At 38.0% G+C, this 12,014-nt stretch overlaps 1 non-coding gene across 1 annotated transcript; it reads left to right on the forward strand.

Annotated features, from left to right (window-relative positions):
* The first annotated feature begins 7,911 nt into the window (after positions 1-7,911).
* Positions 7,912-8,018, forward strand: LOC132650312 (U6 spliceosomal RNA). The gene has a single exon (XR_009588679.1). It is a non-coding gene; the product is annotated as a U6 spliceosomal RNA (small nuclear RNA).
* Positions 8,019-12,014: the final 3,996 nt, after the last annotated feature.

A 12,014-nucleotide genomic window follows, 5' to 3' on the forward strand; every position in this document is an offset into this window, starting at 1 on the left:
ATGAAGTCAGTGCTAAGAGGAAAGTTCATAGCACTAAGTACCTTAAGAAGAAATTCGAAACATCTCATACTAGCAACATGACAGCTCAGCTCAAAGCCCTAGAAAAAAATGCAGACACACCCAGGAGGAGTAGCCAGCTGGAACTAATCAAACTCAGGGCTGAAATCAATAAATTAGAAATAAAATAATTCAAAGAATCAATGAAACCAAGAGCTGGTTCTTTAAGAAAATCAACAAGATAGAAAAACCCTTAGCCAAACTAACTAAAAGGCAAGAGAAACTATCCAAATCAGCAAAATCAGAAACAAAAAAGGGGAAAAAAACAACGCACAATGAGGAAATCCTCACAATCATTAGGTTTTACTTCAAAAGCTTAATATGCCACAGAATTTGAAAATCTAAATGAAATGGAGTTTTTTGATCGATTCAATTTAGCAAAGCAAAACCAAGAACAGGTAAATAGATTAAAAAGTCTTATATTCCTCCCCACCCCCATGAAAATTGAAGTGGTCATCAAAAGTTGCCCATCCATAAAAAGCCCAGGGCCTGATGGTCTCAGCAGAGAATTCTACCATACCTTCAAAGAAGAGCTAAAACCAATACTCTTCAAACTATTCCACAAAATAGAAACAGAAGGAGCATTACTTAACTCATTCTATGAAGCCACAGTATACCTAAACCTCACAAAGACTCAACAGAGAATGAGAAAGGCCAATCTCTGTCATTGATGCAAAAATACTCAACAAAATACTTGCAAACCAAATCCAAGAGCACATCAAATATATCATCCACTATTACAAAGTAGGCTTCATCCCAGGTATGTTGAGGTAGTTCAAATATATCAAAATCCATCAATGTAATCCACCATATAAATAAACTGAAAGAAAAAAAAAAACACATGAAAATCTCTTTAGATGCAGAAAAAACATTCGATAAAATCCAACATCCATCTGTTTTGATTATTATGTGGCAGGAGGATTTTCTTTTCTGGTCTAATTTATTAGGTGTTCTGTAGGCCTCTTGTATTCTTATACACCTCTCCGTTAGGGAAATTTTCTTCTATGATTTTGTTGAAAATATTTTCTGCATTTGGAGGAGGGAATCTTCTTTTTCCTCTATTCTTTTTTCCCTTTTTTTTTTTGAATTTTACTTTTTTTTTCTTATCAGTTACATTTTATTAACTCTGTATCCCAGCCATCTCCCGCTCTCTCCCTCATTCCCTCCCAGTCTCTCCCTCCCTCCCTCATCTCCACCCTGCCCCTTTCCAAGTCCACTGATAGGGGAGGACCTCCTCCCCATTCATCTGATCCTGTTTTATCAGGTATCTTCAGAACTGGCTGCAAAGCCCTCCTCTGTGGCCTAACAGGACTGCTCCTCCCTTGGGGAGTGGGGAGGCCAAAGAGCCAGTCATTGAGTTCCTGTTAGAAATAGTCCTTGTTCCCCTCACTTTGGGAAAACAATTGGTTACTGAACTACCACAGGCTACATCTGAGCAGAGGTTCTAGGTTATATCCATAGATGGTCCTTGGTTGAATGTCAGTCTCAGAAAAGACCCTGTGCCCAGATATATTTGGTCCTTGTGGAGCTCCTATCCTTTCCCCATCAGACTAACTCCCCTTCTTTCTTATGATTCCCTGTACTCTGCCAAAGGTTTGGTCATGAGTCTTTGCTTTGAAAACACTGCTAGTTAGAATCTTTCAGATGCACTCAGTAGATTCCTGTCATACGTTCAATGCACATCCCATCTGTCTTTCTAAACGAGGATTGATCATCTTACCCCATGTCTGCTCTCTTGATTGTCTTTTTTAGGTGTATAGATTTCATTATGTTTATCATATCTTATAGGTCTGTATAAGTGAGTATATACCATGTTTGTCTTTCTCCTTCTGGGATATTTCACTCAGAATGATCTTTTCTAGATCCCACCATTTGCCTGCAAATTTCATGATTTCCTCCTTTTTGATTGCTGAGTAGTATTCCATTGTGTAAAAATACCACAATTTCTGTACCCATTCCTCCGTTGATGGACATCTGGGTTGTTTCAAAGTTCTGGCTATTACAAATAAAGCTGCTATAAACATGGTTGAGCAAGTATCCCTTTTGTGTACTTGAGCAAACTTTGGGTATATAACTAGCAGTGGTATAGCTGGGTCTTGAGGAACCACTATTCCTAATTGTCTTAGAAAGCGCCAGATAGATTTCCAGAGTGGTTGTACCAGTTTAAATTCCCACCAGCAGTGGAGGAGGGTTCCCCTTTCTCCACAACCTCTCCAGCATGTGTTGTCACTTGAGTTTTTCATCTTGGCCATTCTGATGGGTGTACGGTGATATCTCAGGGTCGTTTTGATTTGCATTTCCCTGATGGCTAATGAGGTTGAGCATTTCTTTAAGTGTTTCTCTGCCATTCGATATTCCTCTGTCGAGAATTCTCTGTTTAGCTCTGTTCCGCATTTTTTTAATTGGATTACTTGGTTTGCTTTATTTCTTTATTTTTTTGTATATACTGGATATTAGTCCTCTGTCAGATAAAGGGTTAATGAAGATTCTTTCCCAATCTGTAGGCAGTCGTTTTGTTTTGATGAAGGTGTCCTTCGCTTTACAGAAGCTTTTCAGTTTCATGAGGTCCCATTTATTGATTGTTGCTCTCAGAGCCTGTGCTGTTGGTGTTCTGTTCAGGAAGTTGTCTCCTGTGCCAATGAGTTCTAGGCTGTTCCCCACTTTTTCTTCTAACAGATTTAGAGTATCTGGTTTTATGCTGAGGTCTCTGATCCACTTGGACTTTAGTTTTGTGCAGGGTGATAAATATAGATCTATTTTCATTTTTCTGCATGTGGACATCCAGTTGGACCAGCACCATTTGTTGAAGATGCTGTCTTTTTTCCATTGAATGGTTTTGGCTTCTTTGTCAAAAATTGAGTATTCATAGGTGCAGATGATATGATAGTATATATGCGCGACCCCAAAAATTCAACCAGAGAACTCCTCCAGCTGATAAACACCTTCAGCAAAGTGGTAGTATACAAAATCAACTCAAAAAAAAATCAGAAGCCTTCCTGTATACCAAAGACAAAAGGGCCGAGAAAGAAATTAGGGAAACAACACCCTTCACAATAGCCACTAATAACATAAAGTACCTTGGAGTGACACTAACCAAGCAAGTGAAAGACCTGTTTGAGAAAAACTTCAAGTCTCTGAAGAAAGAAATTGAAGATGATATCAGAAGATGGAAAGATCTCCCGTGCTCATGGATTGGTAGGATTAACATTGTGAAAATGGCCATCCTGCCAAAAGCAATCTACAGATTCAATGCAATTCCCATCAAAATACCAACTCAATTCTTTACAGACCTTGAAAAAAAGATTCTCAGCTTCATATGGAGAAACAAAAAACCCAGAATCTCCAAAACAATCCTATACAACAACAGATCATCTGGAGGTATCTCCATCCCTGATCTCAAGTTGTACTACAGAGCAATAGTAATAAAAACTGCATGTTATTGACATAAAAACAGAAAGGAGGATCAATGGAACTGAATAGAAACCCAGAAATAAATCCTCTATTCTTATTATTCTTTGGTTTTGTCTTTTTATGTTGTCTTGGATTTCTTGGATAGTCTGTGTCAGGAATTTTTTAGATTTAACATTTTCTTTGACGGATACATTGATTTCTTCTATTGTATCTTCCATACCTGAGATCCTTTCTTCCATCTCTTGTAGTCTATAGGTTATGCCTACCTCTGTAGTTCCTAATTTCTTGACTAAGTTCTTCCTCTCCATGATTTCCTCCATTTGTGGTTTCATTGATTTTTTTTTCAACTCTATCTTCACATCTTGAGCTGTTTTGTTGATTTCCTTCACCTGTCTGACTATATTTTCCTTCAATTCCTTCAGCTGTTTTTTTTTTTTTTTTTTTTTTTTTTTTTTTTTTTTTTTGAGCATTCCTCTCTTTCTTTTATTTCTTTCAGTGATTTAAGTATTTCCTCTGTAAAGGACACAAACTCTTTGGCTTAATCTTCCTGTATTTATTTTTGGATGGCCATAATCTGTTTGTCTTTATCTTCCTCTATTTCTTTACGGATGGTCATGAACCGTTTGACTTTATCTTCCTCTAATTCTTTATGAATTTTGTTTCCTCTATTATCCTTTTCATGAACATAGATGTAAGGTCATCTTCTTGAATTTATTTTATGCTGGGGTGTCCAGGGTTGCTTGGCCCTGGATAACTGGTTTTGGAGATGCCATATTGCTCTGTCTTTTGTTGGTTGAGCTTTATGCTGGCCTCTACCCATTTGGCTATCTTATGCGTTGAGTGTTAGTTTCTGGTGCTTCCTGGAATCCTGGGGTGGGGAGAATCCCCTTGGCAGGAAGATGGTTTTTTCCTGAAGGAGGCCTCCTCATCTTTTTTTAGTACAGTCACTGAATGGCCGGTGTTTTCCAACAATTGCTACAGCTCACCTCAGGCATAGAGACCTGAGAGTTAATTGTGGTCCTTGTTAGTCAAGGTGGCTCTCCTCTCACCTGGAGAAGTCCTGGAGACAGCTCCCCTGCTTCTGGGTTTCTTGCTCTAAATTTAATGAGTTACTACTGTAACTTGGGGCCCTGTGGTTTGGTCAGTTTAGTTAGGGATGAGTGGTTGTCCCTCGGAGCAGTATCTGGGTGCTGATCTCAGGGATCCCATGGTTCTGTAGGTCTGAGGTTGGAACTCTATTCCCCAGTTACCCAAGTGGTAATCAGTGGCAGGTGAGCACAGGTCTCATTCATGCAGCAGGAGTTTAGAGCCTGAAACCTGCCAGGACCCTGAAACTTTTTTGGAGCTGGGTGTCCTGAGGTAGTGCCAGATATAACCCACATACACCGTAGGGTTCCCTCCCAACAGGGAGACCCAGTCTTTGGTGTATTGAGGTCCACAATTCCATCTGGGGTGGTGCGTAAAGAGCACAGGCACCGGCGTTTGGTGGCTTTAAGCAGACGACTGTGTGCCTGCACGGACCTGGTAATTTTTCCTTAGAAGTTTTCCGTGTGTAGAGTGGGGGTTGGCTGAATGTTCTAAGCTGGGACCTGCTATTTCTCTTGCTGTGGGTTTTTCTCCTGACGGTGAAACCTAGTATCTGGTGCCCTGGGGAGCACAGTTCTGTCCGTGTCAGAGTTGGACACGCAGCAGGTTTCTGGGCTGGAGGTGGGTTTCCTGCTCTGGGCTTGCGGCTATGCTTCTGCCGGTCCCCAGGACCTTTTCCAGGGAAAGGCTGGGTGACCTGAGGTCAGTCCCATTATTCTTCCTTCCCTGTGGGGTTTTCTCACAACTGGGAATCCCAGTCTCTGGTGTTTTTGGTGCCCACGGTTCAGCCTGGGAATGTGATCAGAACATGTAGGCTTGTGGCTCTTGTCTGGGGAACGGGGAACTCTTCCCGGTTTTAGCTGGTTGACCTGGGCCCAATTGCTTCCAGCACCGTGGGCTTTCCTCTCACCTGGAAATTGCAATCACTGGTGTTTTAGGGCCCAAAATTCAATCTCTTGGTCACTGTGCCGACACTGCTGTCCTTCTCCTTAGACACAGTGTCCTCCTGGCGCCACCATCTTGGATCTCCTATGAATAGCGTTTAAGAAAAATGATTATGATAAGAAATAGTGATAAGAATCTGGAGTAAAGGGAAACTTGGCACACCACTGGTGGGAAAGTAAGTTGATGCAACCATTAAAAAAATAACAACAGTTCAGAGGCTCATCAAAAATTTAAAAATATAACTACCATGCAGTTTAGATGTTCAGCCATTTCCAATTGATAGGAGTGTGTTCCCTTTATTAGATATTAAACAAAGACAATGTTTGTTAATATTCTACAAAGTATACCAATTCATTGTAAAAGATATCCATAACACATAGTACCAAATATCATAGAAATTTATAAATTTTTATTTGTAGTATATTCAAACTTAGCTGTACGCTTATCTTTATTCCTATCCATCTTTGTCTTCCTTCCTTAAAACATAGACTCATGAATATATTCTACAGTCAACCAACATTCCCTGTCCATGAGACTCTTTACCCAAACTCTACCAAGCTTTAAACTTCATCTTCTTACAAGCAACACTGATGACCTAGGTTATCAGTAATTGATGCGAGGACTAAAAGAAGGAAGAATCCATTGCAAAGTATTTTCATTTCTAAAGAATTACTATGTTTTAGCTAACATTTCATTAGTAATGAATATTGTCATTCTTCTAATTATAAGCAAATTAGTAATTTCTTTTCTTTGCAGAGACGTTTTTGTGTTCAAGGACATACAGAAAATATGTTGATGTTTTGCAAATGGATCTGAGGAAGCTAGTATAAGTGAGTATCACGACAGACACTACAATATTTTATTTTACTGAAGCCTAATAGGCAGATTTGAAAAATGAAGAATGATATTTCCTAACTGGACTGTGTCCCAAAAGGACATTTAGTCCCTTCAGCTGCTTCCTAGGAACATAATATATCACAGGTTCATAAAGTGCCTTTCATAGCTAGGATTTCATTGTTTTCTTTGCTGGGGCTGCATATGTGGGTAGAAATGTTAACAGCACTATAAATATTAAGAGTCAACAAAACTGTCATTGGGCATGGCATTTCAGATCTTTCAGAGAAGCCACACTCTGATTGACTGTGTGTATTAAAAGGTTATCTTTCAAGGTTACATTATAGCCCAGAGGGAAAAGATGAAAATGATTTTTAATTTTACTTATTTTGTATATTCCCCATTCTTGCCAAAATGTTGTCCAAGTCAATCAGTTCCTGATACGTTTACCCCATTTACATGATAGAGTGCATTTCTTTGTATATAGTTGTTGTGGCTATACAGGTCTTTCATGAGAAAATTCCCACTGCTAGAAAGTCAAATATGAGATTCTGTGGTGGATACAGGAGAACCAGACATTAGCTTAGGAAACACATTTCCAGCCAGACGCCTCAGTCTCTCTTTTCTCTGTTACAGTTGTAAACACAGCAAGACCAAACTTTGTTCTTCTCTCTGAATTTTACATGCTTCCATTTTTTAAATGTAAATGGAATGAAAAAGATATAAATTATAATCCTATAATCTTGCAGTTTTATTATGATTATTTAGTAAACTGATGTTTGTTAATCTTTAAAATCATGTTTTTCACATATGCCAGGGCACATTCTTATTTCACAAATGAGATGTTGACAATAAATAACTTGCATACTAGTTCTAGTTTTCTGAAAAGTAAGATGAAGCATGCAACAGACTTTGGAAGAACCATGAAGAGCAGGACAAGCAGAAGAGACTGAAAGGTTGTCATTACTCCAACAATTGTGAAGGTCTGTGTACAGGAGAAGGAAGTAGGATTGAATTTTCTACATGGATATATTTGTGGTTAGGAAAAGGTCACCATCCCTTGAAATAAAGCTGCCTGTTAAGGTTATTCTATATCTCTAAGACTGGGATTATCTTTATTTCTTTGTTAAACTAAGTTAGTGACTATGAGTCACCCCAAGGAAAGATGATTTGATACAAATATGGTGATGGATTTCACAGAGTAACATTTAAAGCAAAACTTCCTGAATGTTAAGTAGCAAATTTTTTAAAATAAGTACTTAGTGGCTGGCTCTATGATCACCCTTCCCTGAGGGGGGAGCAGCCTTGCCAAGCCAGGGGAGGACAATGAAGCCAGTCCTGGTGAGAACTGATAAACTAGGGTACATAAGATGAAAGGGGAAGAGGACCTCCCTTATCAGTGGACTTGGAGAGGGGCATAGGAGGAAGTGAGGGAGGAAGGGTGGGATTGGAAGGGAATGAGGGACGGGACTACAGCTGGTATACAAAATGAATAAACTGTAATTAATATAAAAATAAGTGTACATTTTAGTCCTCTGTATTACTAAACCAAAATTAAAGAGAAAGAAAAGAAAAACAGTGCTTACTTAGGCAGCGCATATACTAAAATTTGAACAGTAAAGAGAAGATTAACATGGCCCCTGCACAAGGATGGCATGCAAATTCATGAAGCATTTCATATTTTTACATCACAACAAAGAATTAAAAGAAAACAAGCACTGAAACACAATAACACCACCAACTCCACAATAAAAAGAACTAACACTCATTGGATACTTTTATCTATCAACATCAACAGACTCAACTCTCCAAAAAGAAGACACAGTCAAAGAGAATGTTTGCAGAAACAGGATCAAACTTTCTACTGCACCCAAGAAACACACCTTTGCAACAAAGATAAACATAACCTCAGAGTAAAGGGCTAGAGAAATATTTTTCTAGCAAACGGACCGAGAAAACAAGCTGGGGTAGCTATCATAATGTCTAATAAAACAGACTTTCAACTAAAATTAATCAAAGAAGATGAGAAGGGGCACTTCATTCTCATCAAAGGAAAACTGCACCAGGGGGACATCACAGTCCTGAACATCTATGCCCCAAACACAAGAGCACCTGCATTCATAAATGAAACATTATTAAAGCTGAAATCACACATAGATCCCAACACATTAATAGTGGGAGACTTCAACATTCTACTCTCAAAAAGGGACAGATCATTTAGACAGAAACTAACTAGGGAAATAATGATACAGAGGTCCTAAATCAAATGGATCTAATAGATGTCTACAGAACTTTTCACACAAACTCAAAAGAGTATACCTTCTTTTCAGCACCTCATGGAACCTTCTTAAAAAGTGACCATATAGTCGGGCACAAAGCAAGCCTCAGCTATAAGAAGATTGAAATAATCCCTTGTATCCTATCAGACCACCATCACTTAAAACTAGACCTCAACAACAGCAGAAAAAACAAAAAGCGTACATACACATGGAAACTAAACAACTCTCTACTAAACAAGAGCTTGGTCAAGGAAAAAATGAAAAAAAAAAAAAACAAATAAGAGACTTCCTAAACTTCAATGAAAATGAAAGTACAACGTACCCAACCTTATGGGACACAATGAGAACAGTGCTAAGAAAAAGTTCATAGCACTAAATGCCTCCAGAAAGAAGTTTGAGACATCTAATACAAGCAACTTAAGGGCACAAAGAAAAGGTCTAGGGAGGAGTAGATGAGTGGAAATAGTCAAACTCGGAGCTGAAATCAATGAATTAGAACCACCAACAACAAAGCAATTCAAAGAATCACTGGGACCTAGAGCTGGTTCTTTGAGAAAATCAACAAGATAAACAAAACCTTAGACAAACTAACTAAAAGACAGAGAGAAACTATTCAAATCTGCAAAACCAGAAACAGAGAGGGGGACATAATGGCAGACACTGAGGAAATCCAAATAACCATTAGGTCTTACAACAAAAGCCTGAAACGGACAATTTTCTTGATAGATTCCATTACCGAAGCTAAACTAAGATCAGATAAATAGATTAAGCAGTCCTATATCACCCAATCATCAAAATTCTCCCTGACAAAACAAAAACAAAACAAGGACCTGAAGGTTTCAGTGTAGAACTCTACCAGATTTTCAAGAAGAACTGATTCCAATTCTCTTCAAATTATTCCACAAAATATAAACAGAAGAAACATTACCAAACTGACTCTATGAAGCCAAAATCACCTTGATACCTAAAACATGCAAAGATCCAATAAAAAAGGAAAACTTTAGACCTATCTCTCTAATGAACATTAATGCAAAATTACTCAATAAAACCCTTGCAAACCGAATCCAAGAACATATAAAAGATATCATCCACCATGACCAAGTAAGCGTCATCCCAGGTATACAGGGGTGGTTCAATATACAGAAGTTCATCAATGTAATCCACCATATCAAAAAAAAAAAAAAAAACTGAAGGAGAAAAAACACAGGATCATCTCCTTGGATGCTGAAAAATCATTTGACAAAATCCAATACCGATTCATGTTTAAAGTCTTGGAGAGATCAAGGATACAAGGCACATACCTAAACATAGTAAAGACAATATACAGCAAGCCTATAGACAACATCAAACTAAACAGAAAGAAACTTAAATCAATCCCAGTGATATCAGGGACAAGGCAAGGCTGCTCACTCTCTCCATATCTCTTCAATATAGTACTTGAAGTCCTAACTAGAGCAATAAGACAACTAAAAGAGATCAAGTGGATTCATTTCGAAAAGGAAGAAGTCAAAGTATCAGTCTTTGCAGATGATATGATTGTATATATGAGTGAGTCCAAAAGTTCAATCAGAGAACTCCTTCAGCTGATAAACACCTTAAGAAAAAAATGATTGGATACAAAATAAACTAAAAAAAAAAAAAAACAACAAAAAAACAAAACACAAACCAAAACAAAACAAAAAACAATCAGTAGCCCTCCTAAATACGAAAGAAAAAAGGGCTGAAAAAGAAATTAGAGAAACATCTTTCACAATATCCACTAATAACATAAAGTACCTTGGGGTGACTCTAATCGAGGAAGTAAAAGACCTGTTTGAAAAAAGAAAGAAATTGAAGAATATATCAGAAGATGTAAAGATCTCCCATGCTCACAGATCAGTGAGATTAACATAGTGAAAATGGCCATCCTGACAAAAGCAATCCACAGATTCAATGCAATTCCCATCAAAATACCAATGCAATTCCTTACAGACCTTGGAGGAACCATTCTTAATTTAAAATGGAAAAACAAAAAAAAAAAACCAGAATTGCTAAAACAATCCTGTACAACAACAGATTGTCTGGAGGTACCTCCATCCCTGATCTCAAGGTGTACTACAGAGCAATAGTAATAAAAACTGCATGTTACTACCATAGGAACAGCATGGTACACCAATGGAATCTAATAGAAGACCCAGAAATAAGCCCACACACCTACAGATACTTGATTTTTGACAAAGAAGCCAAAACCATACAATGGAAAAAAGACAGCATCTTCAACAAATGGTGCTGGTCTAACTGGATGTCTACATGTAGAGAAATGCAAATAGATCTATATTTATCACCCTGCACAAAACCAAAGTCCAAGTGGATCAAAGACTTCAATATAAAAACAGACACACTAAATCAGTTAGAAGAAAAAGTGGGGAAGAGCCTAGAACTCATTGGAACAGGAGTCAACTTCCTGAGTAGAACACCAACAGCACAGGCTCTAAGATCAACAATCAATAAATGGGACCTAATGAAACTGAAAATCTTCTGTGTAGCAAAGGACATTGTCCTCAGAACAAAATTACAGCTTACAGATTGGGAAAGGATCTTTACCAACCCTATATCTGACAGAAGGCTAATATCCAGAATACATAAAGAACTCAAGAAGTTAAAGAGCAACAAATCAAGCAATCCAATTTTTAAAAGGGGTACAGAGCTAAACAAAGAATTCTCAATAGAGGAATATCGAATGACAGAGAAACAATTTAAGAAATGCTTACCATCCTTAGTCACCAGGGAAATGCAAATCAAAACAACTCTGAGAATTCACCTTACACCCATCAGAATTGCTAAGATAAAAAACTCAAGTGACAACACGCACTGGAGAGGGATGTGGAGAAAAGGGAACCCTCCTCCATTGCTGGTGGGAATGTGAACTTGTACAACCACTTTAGAAATAAATCTGGTGCTTTTTCAGACAAGTAGAAATAATGCTACCTCAAGATCCAGCTATACCATTCCTAGGCATATATCCAAAATATGCTCAAGTATACAACAAGGACATTTGCTCAACCATGTTTTTAGCAGTTTTATTAATAATAGCCTGAATATTGAAACAAGCAGATGTCCCTCATTTGAGGAATGGATACAGAAATTGTTCTACAATTACAAAATGGAACACTACTCAGCAGTTAAAAACAAGGAAATCATGAAATTTGCAGGCAAATCGTAGGGTGTAGAAACGATCATCCTGCATGAGTTATCCCAGAAACAGAAAGACACACAAGGTATATACACACTTATAAGTGGATACTAGACATATAATATAGGATAAACATACTAAAATCTGTACACCTAAAGAAGCTAAGCAAGAAGGAAGACACTGTAAAATAATTAATCCTCACTCAGAAAGGCAAACCAGATGGACATTGG

Source organism: Meriones unguiculatus, chromosome X (assembly GCF_030254825.1).
Source record: "Meriones unguiculatus strain TT.TT164.6M chromosome X, Bangor_MerUng_6.1, whole genome shotgun sequence".
NCBI classification, from domain to species: Eukaryota; Metazoa; Chordata; class Mammalia; order Rodentia; family Muridae; genus Meriones; species Meriones unguiculatus.